Consider the following 19,246-nt stretch of genomic DNA (forward strand, 5'->3'; position numbering starts at 1 on the left):
ATCTTGCAACAGTTGAGGCCAACTCAAGGGAAACTGACTTCCCGATGAGGATGGGAGTCAAACCTACTCAAAAAAACACAAAGTGACTTAAAAACAGGGCGAATTTAGCTCAATTGGTACAGTGCTTTCTCTGTGTGTGAGTCATAGTATAATCAATACCTGCATTCTCAAGATATCAGTTTTTTACTTTCAAGTCAAGGCATCCTCTATGTTAAAAACAGGTAAGTGAGCAGATCTTTGTATGTCAAAGCTGATTAGACATTTGAGGAGAACATGAAAAAAAGGTACGATCATAACAGCTGAACTCTACATAGTCATTGACTTATGAAAGTCTGATACTCTGTTACCACTGTCATTGTTGCTCTGATCTACATTTTCACAACCTTGACTGAGAAGAGGCCAATAAAAGTCAAACTGACATTCATGTTTATAACAGAGGAAAGAAAACCCAAATTCAAAACTTTAGCTCTTCGTTGAAAACCATAACCTACATGAAACTTTATTTAAAATCCAAACACTAGCTTAATAACCAAACCTAGCCAAACATAATAAAGCATCACCATAAACTCTCCGCCACCTCATCTCATCGTTTGTGTTTCCACTTGGTCTATTCATCCATCCATCCATTTTCTAGTGCTTGTCCCGTCCGAGGTCGAGGGGGGTGCTGGAGCCTATTTCAGCTAAATTCGGGCAGAAGGCGATGTACACCCTGGACAAGTCGCCACCTCATCGCAGGGCCAACGCAGCTACTGTAGATAGACAACATTCACACTCGCACTCACACAACAGGGTCAATTTAGTGTTGCGTATCAACCTATCCTCAGGTGCATGTCTTTAGATTGGGCCCGCAGTCACGGGGAGAACATGTAAACTCCACACAGAAAGATCCTGAACTCGGGATTGAACTCAGGACCTTCGTATTGTGAGGCACATGCACTAACCCCTATACACCATGCTGCCTACACTTGGTCTAGTAGATTTTTAAAATTCCACAACCTGTAAGCGGGGTGTTAGGTTTATCAAATGAATTGTTAAAGCCAAGTGGTGAAAGGATGGGAATTAGCTCGAATGGTAGAGCGCTTGCTTAGCATGCGAGAGGTAGTAGGATCAACCCCTACATTCTCCTTTGTTCATATTATTAGGTTTTTTTTTCCGTGTCACCAAAAATTCAGAGAATAAAGCCATATACATCAAGGTTAAAAAACCAACCCTAACGAGGTGGTCTGCGATACCACCTAACTCCCACATACAACACTGTCCTTTCAACAATTCCTAAAAGACTCTGTAATTTAGCCTCCAACAAACAACAGGACGTAGAAACCTTCTGGTCACAGATGCTCTTGTGTGCGTTTGTTACATCTGAAGGAAATGCTAGAATTGACAATTCTAAGTCCAAGACTAGATCTGACCAGTCTGACTGAGTCCATGAGCATGAACTAGTGAAATCTACTTGGCTGAGAAGCGATACATCCTTTAAGACCGATCAGTCCAGTTGCAATTGATTGAATGCCCCGAGATTACAATGACCTGGATGAATGAGAACATACATGGACATTGATGTGTTGGAAAATTTAAATAAACTTGTATTATTGTAAAAACCTTCAAAAACAGTTGAGATGAGAGTGGGATTCAACCCAAATTTCTACGTCTATCTCACAGACGAAGGGGGAATTGGCTCCAATGGTAGAGCGACCGCTTTGCATGTGAGAGGTTGTGGAATCGATACCTTCCATCCAACCATCCATCCATTTTCTACCACTTATTCCCTTCGGCCCGATTGTAGCTGAGATAGGCGCCAGCGCCCCCCACGACCCCGAAAGAAATCGATACCTTAATTCTCCAAATGTTGTGTAAGTATTTTTTTCTTGTCAACAAAAGGTTTCCAGAAAGTGAAAATATGCAAGACGAGCATTATTTTTTCCATTAAAGCTGAGAAGTCAATTTTGAGGAAACATGAAGAAAGGTTAAGTAATGTCAGCTCAGCTCCAGAAAGTCGGTGACACATGACAGTGCGATATTCTGTAACCAAAGTCAAACATTGTTATTTTATTCTGCACGTACACAACCTTTCATCAATAGAGGGTAACTAAATAGACCAATAGCTCGATGAGGGTGGGATTCGAACCCACGCGTGTAGAACACAATGGATTAGCAGTCCATCGCCTTAACCACTCGGCCACCTCATCTCCTCCTGTTGTGTGAAAAGTTGCTGAGAGAGTTTGAATAACACTTTTTATGATCAAGGTCTACATCACAGCATGTAACCACATGGACCTTTCGAGGAATTAAGATATTGTTGTGTTATTTTTACGAAATTAAAAAAGAGCAAACCCTCCTGGTTTTGGAGTACATATATTTTGGGTTTTGGCACCAACTGTTGGACTTGATGTGACCAATCCAAGTCTGTGAGCACAAACTGATGAAGCTTACTTGGATGAGGGGCCAAACGTCAAGGTCAACCTTGACATAGAAGACAGAGGATGGGGTCTGCGAAACCACTTAGTATCCACAAACAACACTGTACTTTTAACCATTCCTGAAGGACTCTGCAATTTAGCCTCCAGCAAATAACACGAGTGAGAAACATTCTGGTCTGAGATGCTAGCTGAAATAGGCTCCAGCACCCCCCACCACCTCTAAAGGGACAAGCGGTAGAAAATGGATGGATGGATGAATTTTTTTGTCAGCAAAAGACATCCAAAACTTTTCACATTTTCTTGTAGTCAGACTATATTTTGCACCGGTCGCCCAGGGGTGGTCCCCACATCTGCGGTCCAGGCTAAGGTTTCTCATTACGCCCGTTGAGTTAAATTTTTTCTTGCCCTTATGTGGGATCTGAGCCGAGGATGTAATTGTGGCTTTTGCAGTCCTTTGAGACACTTGTGATTAAGGACTATATAAATAAACTTTGATTGATTGATTTCGGTATATTGGATGGAATGTTTACCTGACATGTTTGGACTGTCACCTGCAGTCTTCTTCTGAAGGGTCACCTGACCACTGTGACATGTTGCCTGTCAGCTGTTCTTATAGACGTGGCCAAACAGGCTGACCTGTCTAGTCCACCAGGTTGGTTCCCCCAGAAATATTGTCCGACAACAAGAACATTTAAAAAAGTATATCAATAAGAAGACATAAAAAACGTTTTAAGAAACATCAAAAAATATAAAAATAGGTATGTTAAAGATGAGGAGCCAATTTGATCAATTTGGACACAGATGAAGAAAGTTAAAGTAATGCCAGCTCAGCTCTACAACGTCATTAACACATGACAGTCTGATACTCTGTAACCACAGTCAAATATTGTTACTCTGATCTACAAACTCCGTTTCCACATTAATTGGGAAATTGTGTTGGATGTAAATATAAACGGAATACAATGATTTGCAAATCATTTTTAACCCATATTCAATTGAATATGCTACAAAGAAAACATATTTGATGTTAAAACTGATAAACATTTTTTTTTTTGCAAATAATCATTAACTTTAGAATTTGATGCCAGCAACACGTGACAAAGAAGTTGGGAAAGGTGGCAATAAATACTGATAAAGTTGAGGAATGCTGATCAAACAGCTAGTTGGAGCATCCCACAGGTGTACAGGCTAATTGGGAACAGGTGGGTGCCATGATTGGGTATAAAAGCAGCTTCCATGAAATGCTAAGTAATTCACAAACAAAGATGGGGCGAGGGTCACCAATTTGTAAGCAAATTGTCGAAAAGTTTAAGAACAACATTTCTCAACGAGCTATTGCAAAGAAATTAGGCATTTTGCCATCTACGGTCCGTACATTTTTTTAAACGGTTCAGAGAATCTGGAGAAATCACTGCATGTAAGCTCAGCTCTAGAAAGTCGGTGCGATACTCTGTAACCAAAGTCAAACATTGTTATTTTATTCTGCACGTTCACAACCTTTCGTCACTAAATAGAACAATAGCACGATGAGGATGGGATTCGAACCCATGCATGTAGAACACAATGGATTAGCAGTCCATCGCCTTAACCACTCGGCCACCTCATCTTCTCCTGTCATGTCAAAAGCTGCTCAGAGACTTCAAATAACACTTTTTACGATCAAGGTCTACATCACAGCATGTAACCACATGGACCTTTCGAGGAATTAAGATATTGTTGTGTTATTTTTACGAAATTAAAAAAGAGCAAACCCTCCTGGTTTTGGAGTACATGTATTTTGGGTTTTGGCAACAACCGTTGGACTTGATGTGACCAATCTAAGTCTGTGAGCACAAACTGATGAAGCTTATTGGATGAGGGGCAAAACGTCAAGGTCAACCTTGACATGGAAGACAGAGGAGGGGGTCTGTGAAACCACATAGTATCCACAAACAACACTGTCCTTTTAACCATTCCTAACGGACTCTGCAATTTAGCCTCCAGCAAATAACACGAGTGAGACGGATCCTGGTCTCAGATGCTAGCTGAAATAGGCTCCAGCACCCCCCACAAACCCTAAAGGGACAACCGGTCTCAAATGAATGGATGGATGGGTTTTTTTTGTCAACAAAAGACATCCAAAACTCGTCACATTTTCTTGTAGTCAGACAATATTTTGCACCGGTCGCCCAGGGGTGGTCCCCACATCTGCGGTCCCCGCTAAGGTTTCTCATTACGCCCGTTGAGTTAAGTTTTTTCTTTCCCTTATGTGGGATCTGAGCCGAGGACGTCATTGTGGCTTGTGCAGCCCTTTGAGACACTTGTGATTAAAGACTATATAAATAAACTTTGATTGATTAATTTCGGCATATTGGATGGAATTTTTACCTGACATGTTTGGACTGTCACCTGCAGTCTTCTTCTGAAGGGTCACCTGACCATTGTGACATGTTGCCTGTCAGCTGTTCTTAGAGGCGTGGCCAAACAGGCAGACCTGTCAAGTCTACCTGGTTGGTTCCCCCGAAAATATTGTCTTGTCGACAAGAACATTTGAAAAGTATATCAATAAGAAGACATAAAAAACGTTTTGAGAGACATCAAAAAAGTTAAAAATAGGTAAATGAGCAGTACTTTCCTGTCCAACACATTTTGTATGTTAAAGCTGAGGAGTCCTTTTGATCAATTTGGAGACAGATGAAGAAAGGTGAGGTAATGCCAGCTCAGCTCTACAAAGTCATCCACATTTGACAGTCTGATACTCTGTAACCACAGTCAAACATTGTTACTCTGATCTACATTTTTATAATCTTGCATCAGTTGAAGCCAACTCAAGGGAACCTGACGTCTTGATGAGGATGGGAGTCAAACCTACTCAAAAATAACAAAGTGATTTAACAACAGAGGGAATTAGCTCAAATGGTGCAGTGCTTACTCTGTGTGTGAGTGGTAGTAGAATCTATACCTGCATTCTCAAAATATAAGACTATTAGTTTTTTACTGTCAATTCAAGTGAGCAGATCTTTGTATGTCAAAGCTGAGTAGACATTTTAAGAGAACATGAAAAAAAGGTACGATCATAACAGTTCAGCTCTACATAGTCATTGACCTATGACAGTCTGATACTCTCTTACCACTGTCATTGTAACTCCATCCATCCATCCATTTTCTACCACTTGTCTCTTTTAGGGTCACGGGGGTCGCTGGAGCCTATTTCAAATTTTTTCGGGCAGAAGGCGGAGTACACCCTGTACAAGTCGCCACCTAATCGCAGGGCAAACACAGATAGATAGACAACATTCACACTCCTGCGAAGGAGTGTGAATTCCCTAGATGCATGTCTTTGGAGGTGGGAAGAAGTCAAAATACCCGGAGGGAACCCATGCATTCACGGGGAGAACATGTAAACTCCACACAGAAAGATCCTGAGCTTGGGATTGAACTCAGGACCTTCGTATTGTGAGGAACATGCACTAACCCCTATACACCATGCTGCCCACACTTCGTCTAGTAGATTTTCAAAATTCAACATCCTGTAAGCGGGGTGCTTATGAAATAAATTGTTGAGGCCAAGTAGTGAAGCGAGGGGAATTAGCTCAAATGGTAGAGCGCATGCGAGAGGTAGCGGGATCGATACCTACATTCTCCATTATTCATATTATTATTGTTTTTTTTCCCTGTCACCAAAAATTCAGTGAAGAAAGCCATCTACATCAAGGTTAAAAAACCAACCCTGAGGAGGTGGTCTGCGATACCACCTAACTCCCACATACAACACTGTCCTTTCAACAATTCCTAATATACTCTGTAATTTAGCCTCCAACAAACAACAGGACTTAGAAACCTTCTGGTCACAGATGCTCTTGTGTGCTTTTGTTACATCTGAATGAAATGCTAAAATCGTATTTCTAAGTCCAAGACTAGATCTGACCAGTCTGACTGAGTCTATGAGCATGAACTGGTGAAATCTACTTGGATGAGAAGCGAAACATCCTTTAAGACCTATATGTCCAGTTGCAGTTCATTGAATGCCCCGAGATTACAATGACCTGGATGAATGAGAACATCCATGGACATTGATGTGTTCAAAAATTTAAATAAAGTTGTATTATTGCAAGAACCTTCAAAAACAGTAGAGATGAGAGTGGGATTTAACCCACATTTCTACGTCTATCTCACAGACAAAGGGGGAATTGGCTCCAATGGTAGAGCGATTGCTTTGCATGTGAGAGGTCGTGGAATCGATACCTTAATTCTCCAAATGTTGTGTAAGTATTTTTTTATTGTCAACAAAAGGTTTCCTATAAGTGAAAATAGGTAAATGAGCATTCTTTTTTCCATTAAAGCTGAGAAGTCATTTTGAGGAAAGATGAAGAAAGGTTAAGTGATGTCAGCTCAGCTCTAGAAAGTTGGTGACACTTGACAGTGCGATACTCTGTAACCAAAGTCAAACATTGTTATTTTATTCCGCACGTTCACAACCTTTCGTCACTAGAGGTTATCTAAATACTACAACAGCTCGATGAGGATGGGATTTGAACCCACGCGTGTAGAACACAATGGATTAGCAGTCCATCGCCTTAACCACTCGGCCACCTCATCTTCTCCTGTCTCGTCAAAAGTTGCTGAGAGACTTCGAATAACACTTTTTATGATCAAGGTCTACATCACAGCATGTAACCACATGGACCTTTCGAGGAATTAAGATATTGTTGTGTTATTTTTACACAATTAAAATTAGAGTAAACCCTCCTGGTTTTTGGAGTACATGTATTTTGGGTTTTGGCACCAACTGTTGGACTTGATCTGACCAATCTAAGTCTGTGAGCACAAACTGATGATGCTTACTTGGATGAGGGGCAAAACGTCAAGGTCAACCTTGACATGGAAGAGAGAGGAGGGGGTCCGTGAAACCACTTACAATCCACAAACAACACTGTCCTTTTAACCATTCCTAAATTACTGTGCAATTTAGCCTCCAGCAAATAACACGAGTGAGAAATATCCTGGTCTCAGGTGCTAGCTGAAATAGGCTCCAGCACCCCCCATGATCCCTAAAGGGACAAGCGGTAGGAAATGGATGGATGGATAGATTTTTTCTTTCAACAAAAGACATCCAAAACGTTTCACATTTTCTTGTAGTCAGACAATATTTTGCACCGGTCGCCCAAGAGTGGTCCCCACATCTGCTAAGGTTTCTCATTACACCCGTTAGGTTACGTTTTTTCTTGCCCTTATGTGGGATCTGAGCCGAGAATGTCATTGTGGCTTGTGCAGCCCTTTGAGACACTTGTGATTAAGGACTATATAAATAAACTTTGATTGATTGATTTCGGTATATTGGATGGAATTTTTACCTGACATGTTTGGACTGTCATCTGCAGTCTTCTTCTGAAGGGTCACCCGACCACTGTGACAGTGTTGCCTGTCAGCTGTTCTTATAGGCGTGGCCAAACAGGCAATCTATGGCAATCTATGCATCTATGTGGGAGAGGTGGTTGGAAGTGTTTGGCAAACACAAGTCTTTGGTATCTAGTATCTATGGCCGTGTTTGCAGCAAAGTCAAAAACAGGTAATTTAGAAGAACTTTGTATGTCAAAGCTGAGTAGACATTTTAGGAGAACATGGAAAAAAGGCACGATCATAACAGCTCAGTTCTACAAAGTCATTGACCAATGACAGTCTGATACTCTGTTACCACTGTCATTGTTACTCTGATCTACATTTTCACAACTTTGACTCAGAAGAGACCAAAAAAAGTCAAACTGAGGTTTATGTTTATAACCAGAGCAAAAAACCCAAATTCAAAACCTCAGCCCTATATTGAAAACCATAAATTACATGAAACATTATGTAAAATCCAAACATCCATCCATCTTCTTCCACTTATCGGAGGTCTGGTCGCAGAGGCAGCAGCCTAAGTAGGGAAGCCCAGGCTTTGCTCTCCGCAGCCATTTTGTCCAGCTCTTCCCGGGGAATTCCGAGGCATTCCCAGGCCAGACAAGAGACATAGTCTTCCCAACGTGTCCTAGGTCTTCCCCGTGGCCTCCTACCGGTCAGACATGCCCGAAACATCTCCCTAGGGAGGCGTTTGGGTGGCATCCTGACCAGATGCCCGAACCACTTCATCTAGCTCCTCTCGATGCGGAGGAGCAGCGGCTTCATTTTGAGCTCCTCCCGGATGGCAGAACTTCTCACCCTATCTGTAATGGAGAGCCCCGCCACCCAGTGGAGGAAACTCGTTTCGGCCGCTTGTACCCGTGATCTTGTCCTTTTGGTCCTAACCCAAAGCTCATGACCGTAGGTGAGGATGGGAACGTAGATCGACCGGTAAATTGAGAGCTTTACCTTCTGGCTCAGCTCCTTCTTCACCACAACGAATCAATACAGCGTACGCATTACTGAAGACACCGCACCGATCCGCCTGTCGATCTCACGATCCACTCTTCCCTCACTCGTGAACAAGACTCTGAGGTACTTGAACTCCTCCACTTGGGGCAGTGTCTCCTCCCCAACTGGGAGATGGCACTACACCCTTTTCCAGGCGAGAACCGATCCAGTGAGAGCTGAAGATCCTGGCCAGATGAAGCCTTCAGGACCACATCATCTGCAAAAAACAGTGACCTAATGCTGCAGCCAGTGGTTCTCAATTGGGGGTACGCTTACCCCTGGGGGTACTTGAAGATATGCCAAGGGTTACATGAGATATTTTTTAAACATTCTAAAAATAGCAACAATTCAAAAATCCTTTATAAATATATTATTGAATAATACTTCAACAAAATGTGAATGTAAGTTCATAAACTTTGAAAAGAAATGCAACAATGCAATATTCAGTGTTGACAGCTAGATTTTTTGTGGACATAAATATTGATGTTAAATATTTCTTTTTTTGTGAAGAAATGTTTAGAATTAAGTTCATGAATCCAGATGGATCTCTATTACAATCCCCAAAGAGGGCACTTTAAGTTGATGATTACTTCTATGTGTAGAAATCTTTATTTATAATTGAATCACTTGTTTATTTTTCAACAAGTTTTTAGGTATTTTTATATCTTTTTTTCCAAATAGTTAAAAAAAGACCACTGCAAATGAGAAATATTTTGCACTGTTATACAATTTAATAAATCAGAAACTGATGACACAGTGCTGTATTTTACGTCTTTATCTCTTTTTTTCAACCAAAAATGCTTTGCTCTGATTAGGGGGTACTTGAATTAAAAAAATGTTTACATAGGTAGATCACTGAAAAAAGGTTGAGAACCACTGCCTGCATCCACCAAACACAATCCCCTCAACACCTTGACTGCACCTAGAAATTCTGTCCATAAAAGTTATGAACAGAATCGGTGACAAAAGGCAGCCTTGGCGGAGTCCAACCCTCACTGGAAACGTGTCCGACTTACTGCCGGCAATGCGGACCAAGCTCTGACACTGATCATACAGGGAGCGGACCGCCACAATCAGACAGTCCGATACCCCATACTCTCTGAGCACTCCTTGAATGACCATACTTTTTTCCGTGAAAGCTGAGAAGTAATTTTGAGGAAACATGAAGATAGGTAAAGTAATGTCAGCTCAGTTCCAGACAGTCGGTGACACTTGACACTGCAATACTCTGTAACCAAAGTCTAACATCTTATTTTAACATACGGGTGCACAACCTTTCGTCAGTTGAGGCCAATTAAAGAGATTAAAAGCTCGACGAGGATGGGATTCGAAACCACACGTGTAGAACACAATGGATTAGCAGTCCATCGCCTTAACCACTCGGCCACCCCGTCTTCCTGTCTAGGGTAAAAAGTTGCAGAGAGGCTTCAAATAAGACTTTTTATGATCAAGGTCTACATCACAGCATGTAAACACATGGACCTTTCGAGGAATTAAGATATTGTTGTGTTATTTTTACAAAATTAAAAAAATAGTAAAACCCTCCTTGTTTTTGGAGTAAATATATTTTGGGTTTTGGCACCAACCGTTGGACTTGATCCAACCAATCTAAACCAATGAACACAAACTGATGAAGCTTACTTGGATGAGGGGCTAAACATCAAGGTCAACCTTGACAAACAACACCCATTCCTAAAGGACTCTGCAATTTAGCTTCCAGTAAATAACACAAATTAGAAACATCTTGGTCTCAAATGCTAGCAGAAATAGGCTCCAGCACCCGCCACCTCCCCAAAAGGGACAAGCGGTAGGAAATGGATGGATGGATGGATTTTTTTTGTCAACGAAAGACATCTAAAACTTTTCACATTTTTTTTTAGTCAAATGATATTTTGCACTTGTTGACCAGGGGCGGTTCCTACATCTGCGTTCCCCTCCAAGACCTCTCATTACGCCCGTTGGGTTAAGTTTTTTCTTGCCCTGATGTGGGATTTAGTGCAGCCCTTTGAGACACTTGTGATTAAGACTATATAAATAAACTTTGATTGATTGATTTCCGTGTATTGGATGTCATTTTTACCTGACATGTTTGGACTGTCACCTGCAGTCTTCTTCTGAAGGGTCACCTGACCACTGTGACATGTTGCCTGTCAGCTGTTCTTATAGACATGGCCAAACAGGCAGACCTGTCAAGTCTACCTGGGTGGTTCCCCCAAAAATATTGTCTGATGACAAGAAAATTTGAAAAGTACATTATCTATAAAAAAAACATAACTTATGTGAAACGTTATGTAAAATGCAAACACAAGCTTAATAACCAAACCTAGCCAAACTGAATACTAGCTTGAGTCAAAAGCATTTGGGTCGAACACAACACATCAGCAGAGCATCACCTTAAACTCTCTGCCACCTCATCTCATCGTTTATTATTGGCCTATCCATCGATCCATCCATTCATTTTCTACCACTTGTCCCGTCCGGGGTCGCGGGGGTGCTGGAGCCTATTTCAGCTGTATTCGGGCAGAAGGCAGCGTACACCCTGGACAAGTCCCTACCTCATCGCAGGGCCAACACAGATAGACAGACAACATTCACACTCACATTCACACATTTGGGTCAATTTAGTGTTGCCAATCAACCTATCCCCAGGTGCATGTCTTTGGAGGTGAGAGGAAGTCAGAATACCCGGAGGGAACCCACGCAGTCATGAGGAGAGCATGCAAACTCCACACAGAAAGATCCCGAGCCCGGGATTGAACTCAGGACCTTCGTATTGTGAGGCACATGCACTAGCCCACACTCGGACTAGTAGATTTTCAAAAGTCCACATCCTGTAAGCGGGGTCTTCATCACAGAAATTGTGAAGACCAAACCATGAAGGAGGGGTGTTGTAACTTATGGGTCATATAGTTCATGTGATGATCATTCATAATTTGCATATTTTATTTAATTGCTGATAAGATAATGTATTATTTACAGTTAAAAGGGGAATTGATATGATTTATACATGTATTTGATATTGATTATTTGAGAAACCCACCCCACTGAAAGTGGGTGATGTTGTACTCATTGGAGAGGACGACACTCCCAGACAAACCTGGAAACTGGGAAGAATCACAGAACTGTTTCACGGCCGAGATGGACTTGTCAGGTCGTGCAAAGTCCGCACTGCCTCTGGGACTTTGCTAAGAAGACCTATTCAGTTACTGTATGTCTAAAGATTTAGATGAATGTAGTTCATGGGGGGAGGATGTTGTAACTTATATGTTATACAATGTGATGATCATTCATAATTTGCATATTTGATTTAATTGCTGATAAGATAATCTATTATTATTTACAGCTAAAAAGGGAATTGATTAGATTTATACATGTATTTGATATTGATTATTTGAGAAATACTGACACTGGATTGAGTTAATTTCTATTTTATAGCCTAACAAAGGGTTAACTAAAATACTGCATGTTCCACAATTCATTGGGGCAAACCGGATGTAAAAAAGGAGAGGGAGCAGGTGCATTGTGGTTGATGAGATTGAGAGTTACGAGCCTACGGGTGATGAATGAATTAGATTAGATTAGATTAAATTAGATTAGATTGTATTTTTTTTATTCCGTCAGGAGAGTTCCTTCAGGAAAATTAAAATTTTCAGCACAATCCCATTCAAGATCAGACAAACATTACAGGAAGACAGAACAGGATGGCTGACGGGTCTACCGGCTTCCAGCGCCCCTTACAAAAAAGGTGAGATACAGGTAAACAAGTGGGGGAGATTAAAATTTTTTTTTTTAAAAATCGGTGTAAGCCTGGGCTCTGGAGAGGGGGTCCAAACTGAGACCAAGGTAAAAAAACAACTCATAGCCATAGTAGACATCCCTCTTACATGTGTGTAAGAGGGAAACATCAAAGAACACAAAGGACATGAAAGAGATTAAAGTAACAGAGCTGATGCAACCAGCCAATTCTACATACAGCTATGAATAAAAACTAAAAGAAACATATACACTGTGGTGCCCTCTGCGGTGCTCCACGACATTGTCCGCTAGGGTGGAGGGAGCATGGCCAGAGACGGGAGCAGACCCAACAAAGCAACCAAGAGAGCCGACTCCACTCTCGGCCGCTAACCAACTCTCGGCCAGTGTCCAGTCCGCATGGATGAGCGAGGATACGTCCAAGGAGACTGAGGTGTCCGACACCTGCCCACCCAGCAGAGACACCACGAAGCCTCTCCGTCCCGGCGCCCAGCGCCAGCTCCGCAGCCCTGTCCCCTCATCCGCATCTCCTCCAGTCCTTCCAAACCGACTAAGGTGTGGCAGAGACCTAGCAGCTGGTCTCCATGGCCAAAAGGCTCCCGGGAAGCAGATCCAGGAGTCCACAAAAAAGCACCGCAGAGGTCACGAAAGTGTCACCTCTTTTCACACAGTCCCAAAGGGTCCCAGACCAAAAGGCAAAAAAATACAATAACATATGAAAACAAGAGTGAAAGACAAAATAATGACACAAGAGCACAGAGCTCCTGCCAACAGTAGCCACTACAGCAGCGCCATCTTGGAAGAAAAGAAAAAAAAATGACAGACAACAAGATATAAGGATCGTTTTGTACCGTTTTGTATGCCATTTTTTTCTTATATAAAGTAGAACTTTATCTACACATTTCTGACGTCGTATCCAATAATTGATCACTGTTACTCAACAAGGGGAATTAGCTCAAATGGTAGAGCGCTTGCTTCGCATGTGAGAGGTAGTGGGATCAATACCTGCATTCTCCAACTTTTATGTTATTTTTTTTTTCCCCTGTCACCGAAAATTCAGTGAGGAAAACCATCTGCATCTAGGTTGAAAAACCACCCCCGAGGAGGTGGTCTGTGATACCACCTAACTCCCAAATACAACACTGGCCTTTCAACAATTTCTATAAGACTCTGCAATTTAGCCTCTAACAAACAACAGGACTTAGAAACCTTCTGGTCACAGATGCTCGCGTGTGCCTTTGTTACAACTGAAGGAAATGCTAGATCTTACAATTCTAAGTCCAAGACTCATCAGTCTGACTGAGTCTATGAGCATGAACTGTTGAAACCTACTTGGATGAGAAGCCAGACATCTTATAAGACAAACCAATCAGTCCAGTTGTAATTGATTGAAAGCCCTGAGATTACAATGACCTGATGAATGAGAACATCCATAGACAATGATGGGTTGAAAAATGTAAATGAAGTTGTATTATTGCAAGAATCTTCGGAAAAAGTAGAGATGAAAAAGGAATTCAACCCAAATTTCGACGTCTATGTCACAGACAGAGCGATGTTTGCATGTGAGAGGTAATGGATTCGATACATGCATTCTCCAAATGTTGTGTTATTAGTTTTTTTATTGTCAACAAAAGGTTTCCTTTAGGAAAAATAGGTAAATGAGCATTCTTTTTTATGTTAAAGCTGATAAGCAATTTTGAGGAAAGATGAAGAAAGGTAAGGTAATGCCAGCTCAGCTCTAGAAAGTCATTAAGACATGAAAGTGTGATACTCTGTAGCCACAGTCAAACATTGTTATTTTGATCCACACGTTCACAACCTAAAGAGGACCAATTTGCCGAGTGATTAAGCTAAATGATTGCTAATCCATTTTGTTTTACATACGAGGGTTTGAATCCCATCCTCATTGGAATGTTAAATTCATGTTAATTTATCTCAACTAATGCAAGGTTGTGAACACATAAATTAGAGCAGGGGTAGGGAACCTATGGCTTTAGAGCCAGATGTGGCTCTTTTGATGGCTACATCTGGCTCTCAGATAAATCTTAGCTGACATTGCTTAACTCAATAAGTAATGAATAATTCCACTGGTAGTCACAATGTTAAAGATAACGTTCAAAATATAAAACATTCTCTTGCATTTTAATCCATCCATCCATTTTCTACTGCACCTGTTCAAGAAAAAACAATGTTATTAAAAAAAATTACAGAGTAATCATACCCTAAAAATGTTGGTCTTACTTAAAAAAATGCATGCATTTGTATTCAGTGTTAAAAAATATGGTGTGGCTCTAACGGAAATACATTTTAAAATATTTGGCTTTCATGGCTCTCTCAGCCAAAAAGGTTCCCTACCCCTGGATTAGAGTAACAATGTTTGACTGTTTACTTATGGACCGAATGTACCTTTGGGACAGAGGACCCTATTGAATTTCTAGCGTTTTATTCTTTCTTTATAATTATTCCGCAGCTTTGAGCTGTAATTTGACCCCCTTAACATGCTTCAAAACTCACCAAATTTGACACACACATCAAGACTCCCGAACATCGCGATGTAATCAAAAACCTAACCCCAAAACTAAAAATTGTGATCTAGCGCCCCCTAGGAAGAAAATAGACAAAACTGCCTGTAACTTCCAGTAGGAATGTCATAGCGACATGAAACAAAAACCTCTATGTAGGTCTCACTTAGACCTAGATTTCATAGACTGACATCCTTTTGCAAAAATCAACAGGAAGTTTGCAATTCCCCCTTCAAAACAAAAGTTGTGTAAAAACATTCACCTTTGCCTCTTTGAGCTGCATTTTGACCCCCTAAACATGCTTCAAAACTCACCAGACTGGACACACACATCAGGACTGTCAAAAATTGCGATCTAATAAAAGAAACAACCTAACCCCAAAACTGAAAATTGCGCTCTAGCGCCCCCTAGGAATAAAACACAGACAAAACTGCCTGTAACTTCCAGTAGGAATCTTGTAGAGACATTAGTACTACTATGTAGGTCTCACTTAGACCTATATTTCATATGTTGACAACCCCCAGAAAAGATCAACATGAAGTTTGCAATTCCCCCTTCAAAACAGAAGTTTGTAAAAAACGATCACCTTTTTTCAAACATTATCTCCTCTGAGCGCGTTTGTCGTGTCGACTTCAAACTACCACAGGAGAGAGATTGAACTCTTCTGATTAAAAGTTGATGAAGGAGTTTTAATTACTGCTACGATTTTGATTTTATCAGCCTTCAAAGAACCGCTGCGCTGCAAACCACTTCAAAGATGGCCTCCGTGCGCAGACACCGTGAGGAAGACTTTTTTTTTTTTTTTTTTCCGTACCGTCTGCTGCTGGTGCGCACGCACCAACATTCGTGAGAGAGTGGCGGTGACCGTCTATACCAAGATGGCTGCCAGGTGCCGTAGCTAAGCCGGTATGCTTTAAAGTTGTCGTTTGCCTGCATATCGTAAAAACAACCGTCCAACATTTCACAACTAATTGTAAACTTATTGATGCCGACCATCAGGGCCGAGTTGCGAGGAGAGAGTGTGTCGATATTAAGATATTCCGCCTTGTTGGTAAGTCCATCTGTTTGCTAATAGTAGCTACTAACCATACCCACGTATTTTCAATGGGCGGTTATCATCGGGTTTTAATCCCGTTTCCTTCTATGTTTCTGCTCCGATTGAATTTCTTTGTATGTCGAGTCTTTATTTTGGGTACCCTCAAATGGTGCCTGACTGTTGTGGTGTTTTAAGGCCATCTGCACTTTTTATGCGCCGAGTTGGTAGGTCTATCATTCAATGTTTATTTATATAGCCCTAAATCACTAGTGTCTCAAACGGCTGCACAAACCACAACACAAACCACAACGACATCCTCGGTAGAGCCCACATAAGGGCAAGGAAAACTCACCCCAGTGGGACGTCGGTGACAGTGACAATGATGACTATGAGAAATCTTGGAGAGGACCGCATATGATACTGTGAAAGTTCAATCCATAGTGGATTCAACAGAACTATGAGAGTCCAGTCCAAAGTGGATCCAACACAGTAGCGAGAGTCCCGTCCATAGTGGAGCCAAGAGGAAACCATCCCAAGCGGAGGCGGATCAGCAGCGCAGAGATGTCCCCAGCCAATACACAAGCGAGCGGTCCATCCTGTGTCCCGACTCTGGACGAGCGATCCGTCCTGGGTCCCGACTCTGGACAGCCAGTACTTCATCCATGGCCACCGGACCAGGCCCCCTCCACAAGGGAGAGTGGGACAGAGGAGAAAAAGAAAAGAAACGGCACATCAACTGGTCTAAAAAGGGGGTCTATTTAAAGGCTAGAGTATACAAATGAGTTTTAAAGGTGAGACTTAAATGCTTCTACTGAGGTGGCATCTCAAACTGTTACCGGGAGGGCATTCCAGAGTACTGGAGCCCGAACGGAAAACGCTCTATTGCCCGCAGACTTTTTTGGGGCTCTGGAAATCACTAATTAGCCGGAGTCCTTTGAACGCAGATTTTTTGCCGGGACATATGGTACACTACGATCGGCAAGATAGGCTGGAGCTAAACCGTGTAGTATTTTATACGTAAGTAGTAAAACCTAAAATCACATCTTAAGTGCACAGGAAGCCAGTGCAGGTGAGCCGGTATAAGCGTAATATGATCAAACTTTCTTGTTCTTGTCAAAAGTCTAGCAGCCGCATTTCGTACCAACTGTAATCTTTTAATACTAGACATGGGGAGACCCGAAAATAATACGTTACAGTAATCGAGGCGAGACGTAACAAACGCATGGATAATGATCTCGGCGTCACTAGTGGACAAAATGGAGCGAATTTTAGCGATATTACGGAGATGAAAGAAGGCCGTTTTAGTAACAATCTTAATGTGTGACTCAAACGAGAGAGTTGGGTCGACGATAATACCCAGATTCTTTACCGAGTCGCCTTGTTTAACTGTTTAGTTGTCAAACTCATTCAAGTACCTCGGGGTTTGGGTGGACAATAAGCTGGACTGGACTGTTAACACGGACCACCAGTACAAGAAAGGACAGAGCAGGCTGTACTTCCTCAGGAGACTGCACTCCTTCAACATTTGTAAAAAAAAACTCCTGTGGATGTACTACCAGTCTGTGGTTGCCAGTGTTCTGTTTTACATGGTAGTGTGCTGGGGGTCAGTACATCTATGAAGGACAGCTCCAGACTTGAGAAACTGATCAGGCGGGCCGGTTCTACAATCGGAAAAAAAAACTGGACTCACTGGTGACGTTGGTAGAGAAGAGGACTGTTGACAAACTAGTGAGCATCCTGGATGATGCCAGTCACCCTCTGCATAGCGTTATCAGTAGCCAGAGGAGCCTGTTCAGTGCTAGACTGCTTCATCCCAAGTGCAGGACTAATAGACTCAAAAACTCCTTTGTCCCACACGCCATTAGACTGTACAACTCCTCTCTGGGGCGGGGGGCGGGGGGTACTAGGATGACAGGGGATGCAAAACAATAACAATGCAACACCTTTTCATAACATGGTCACTACTGCCTACTTTGTCTTGTTATATTCTTATTCTACTGTTATATTTTTCTTCCCATTGTTGCTTTTTATTTTGTATTCTTATTGTAATATTTCTCTATTTTGTTTCCATTTAAACCCCCATTATTTACTTTTTACTTTTATTTAAATTGATCTCAACTCTGTACACTGCTGCTGGAATTTTAATTTTCCTGAAGGAACTCTCCTGAAGGAATCAATAAAGTACTATCTATCTATCCATCTATCCATCTATCCATCTATCTATCCATCCATCTATCTATCTATCTATCCATCTATCTATTTATCTATCTATCTATCTATCTATCTATCTATCTAAATGTTAAAGTTCTATTATTAAATAGAGGTCGGTGTCTAGCAGGACCAATAATCAGCATTTCCGTTTTTTTGGCGTTGAGTTGCAAAAAGTTAGCGCACATCCATTGTTTAATTTCATTAAGACACGCCTCCAGCTGACTACAATCCGGCATGTTGGTCAGCTTTAGGGGCATGTAGAGTTGGGTGTCATTAGCATAACAGTGAAAGCTAACACCGTATTTGCGTATGATGTCACCTAGCGGCAGCATGTAGATGCTAATTGGGCAGGGCCAAAGACCGAACCCTGTGGAACTCCACACGTTACCTTAACATTAGTCCGAGGTCACAATGTTATGGGAGACGCACCGCATCTTGTCAGTAAGATAAGAGTTACACCAAGACAGGGCTAAGTCTGACATACCAATTTGTGTTTTGATACGCTCTAATAAAATAATATGATCGACGGTATCGAAAGCAGCGCTAAGATCGAGGAGTAGCAACATAGACAACGCATCAGAATCCATCGTTAGCAATGGATCATTAGTCTTTTTCGCGAGGGCTGTCTCCGTACAGTGATTTGCCCTGAAACTGGATTGAAAGGTTTCACATAGATTGTTAGACGCTAAGTGTTCATTTAGCTGCTCCGCAACGATTGTTTCGAGGATTTTTGAAATAAAGGGAAGGTGAGACACCGGTCGGTAGTTTACCATGAGGTCAGGATCGAGGTTAGGTCTTTTAAGAAGAGGATGAATAACCGCTTTTTTGAATGCTAGGGGAACAGTGCCAGAGGAAAGTGATAAGTTTATAATATTTAGCACTGATGGACCTAATAATACAAAGAGCTCCTTGATAAGTTTCCCAGGAAGTGGTTCAAGTAA

The 19,246-nt window shown here is 41.7% G+C and overlaps 1 protein-coding gene and 4 non-coding genes across 5 annotated transcripts in view; all 5 read right to left on the reverse strand.

Annotated features, from left to right (window-relative positions):
* LOC133554370 (zinc finger protein 180-like) overlaps positions 1–19,246 on the reverse strand; it is a 130,523-nt gene that overhangs the window by 66,405 nt on the left and 44,872 nt on the right. The gene's annotated exons all lie outside the window — the stretch shown is intronic.
* Positions 2,105–2,186, reverse strand: trnas-gcu (transfer RNA serine (anticodon GCU)). Its single transcript has one exon. It is a non-coding gene; the product is annotated as a tRNA-Ser (tRNA).
* On the reverse strand, positions 3,942–4,023 carry trnas-gcu (transfer RNA serine (anticodon GCU)). The gene has a single exon. It is a non-coding gene; the product is annotated as a tRNA-Ser (tRNA).
* On the reverse strand, positions 6,914–6,995 carry trnas-gcu (transfer RNA serine (anticodon GCU)). Its single transcript has one exon. It is a non-coding gene; the product is annotated as a tRNA-Ser (tRNA).
* On the reverse strand, positions 10,096–10,177 carry trnas-gcu (transfer RNA serine (anticodon GCU)). Its single transcript has one exon. It is a non-coding gene; the product is annotated as a tRNA-Ser (tRNA).

The sequence above is a fragment of the Nerophis ophidion genome, linkage group LG06 (genome assembly GCF_033978795.1).
Source record: "Nerophis ophidion isolate RoL-2023_Sa linkage group LG06, RoL_Noph_v1.0, whole genome shotgun sequence".
Classification (NCBI taxonomy): Eukaryota; Metazoa; Chordata; class Actinopteri; order Syngnathiformes; family Syngnathidae; genus Nerophis; species Nerophis ophidion.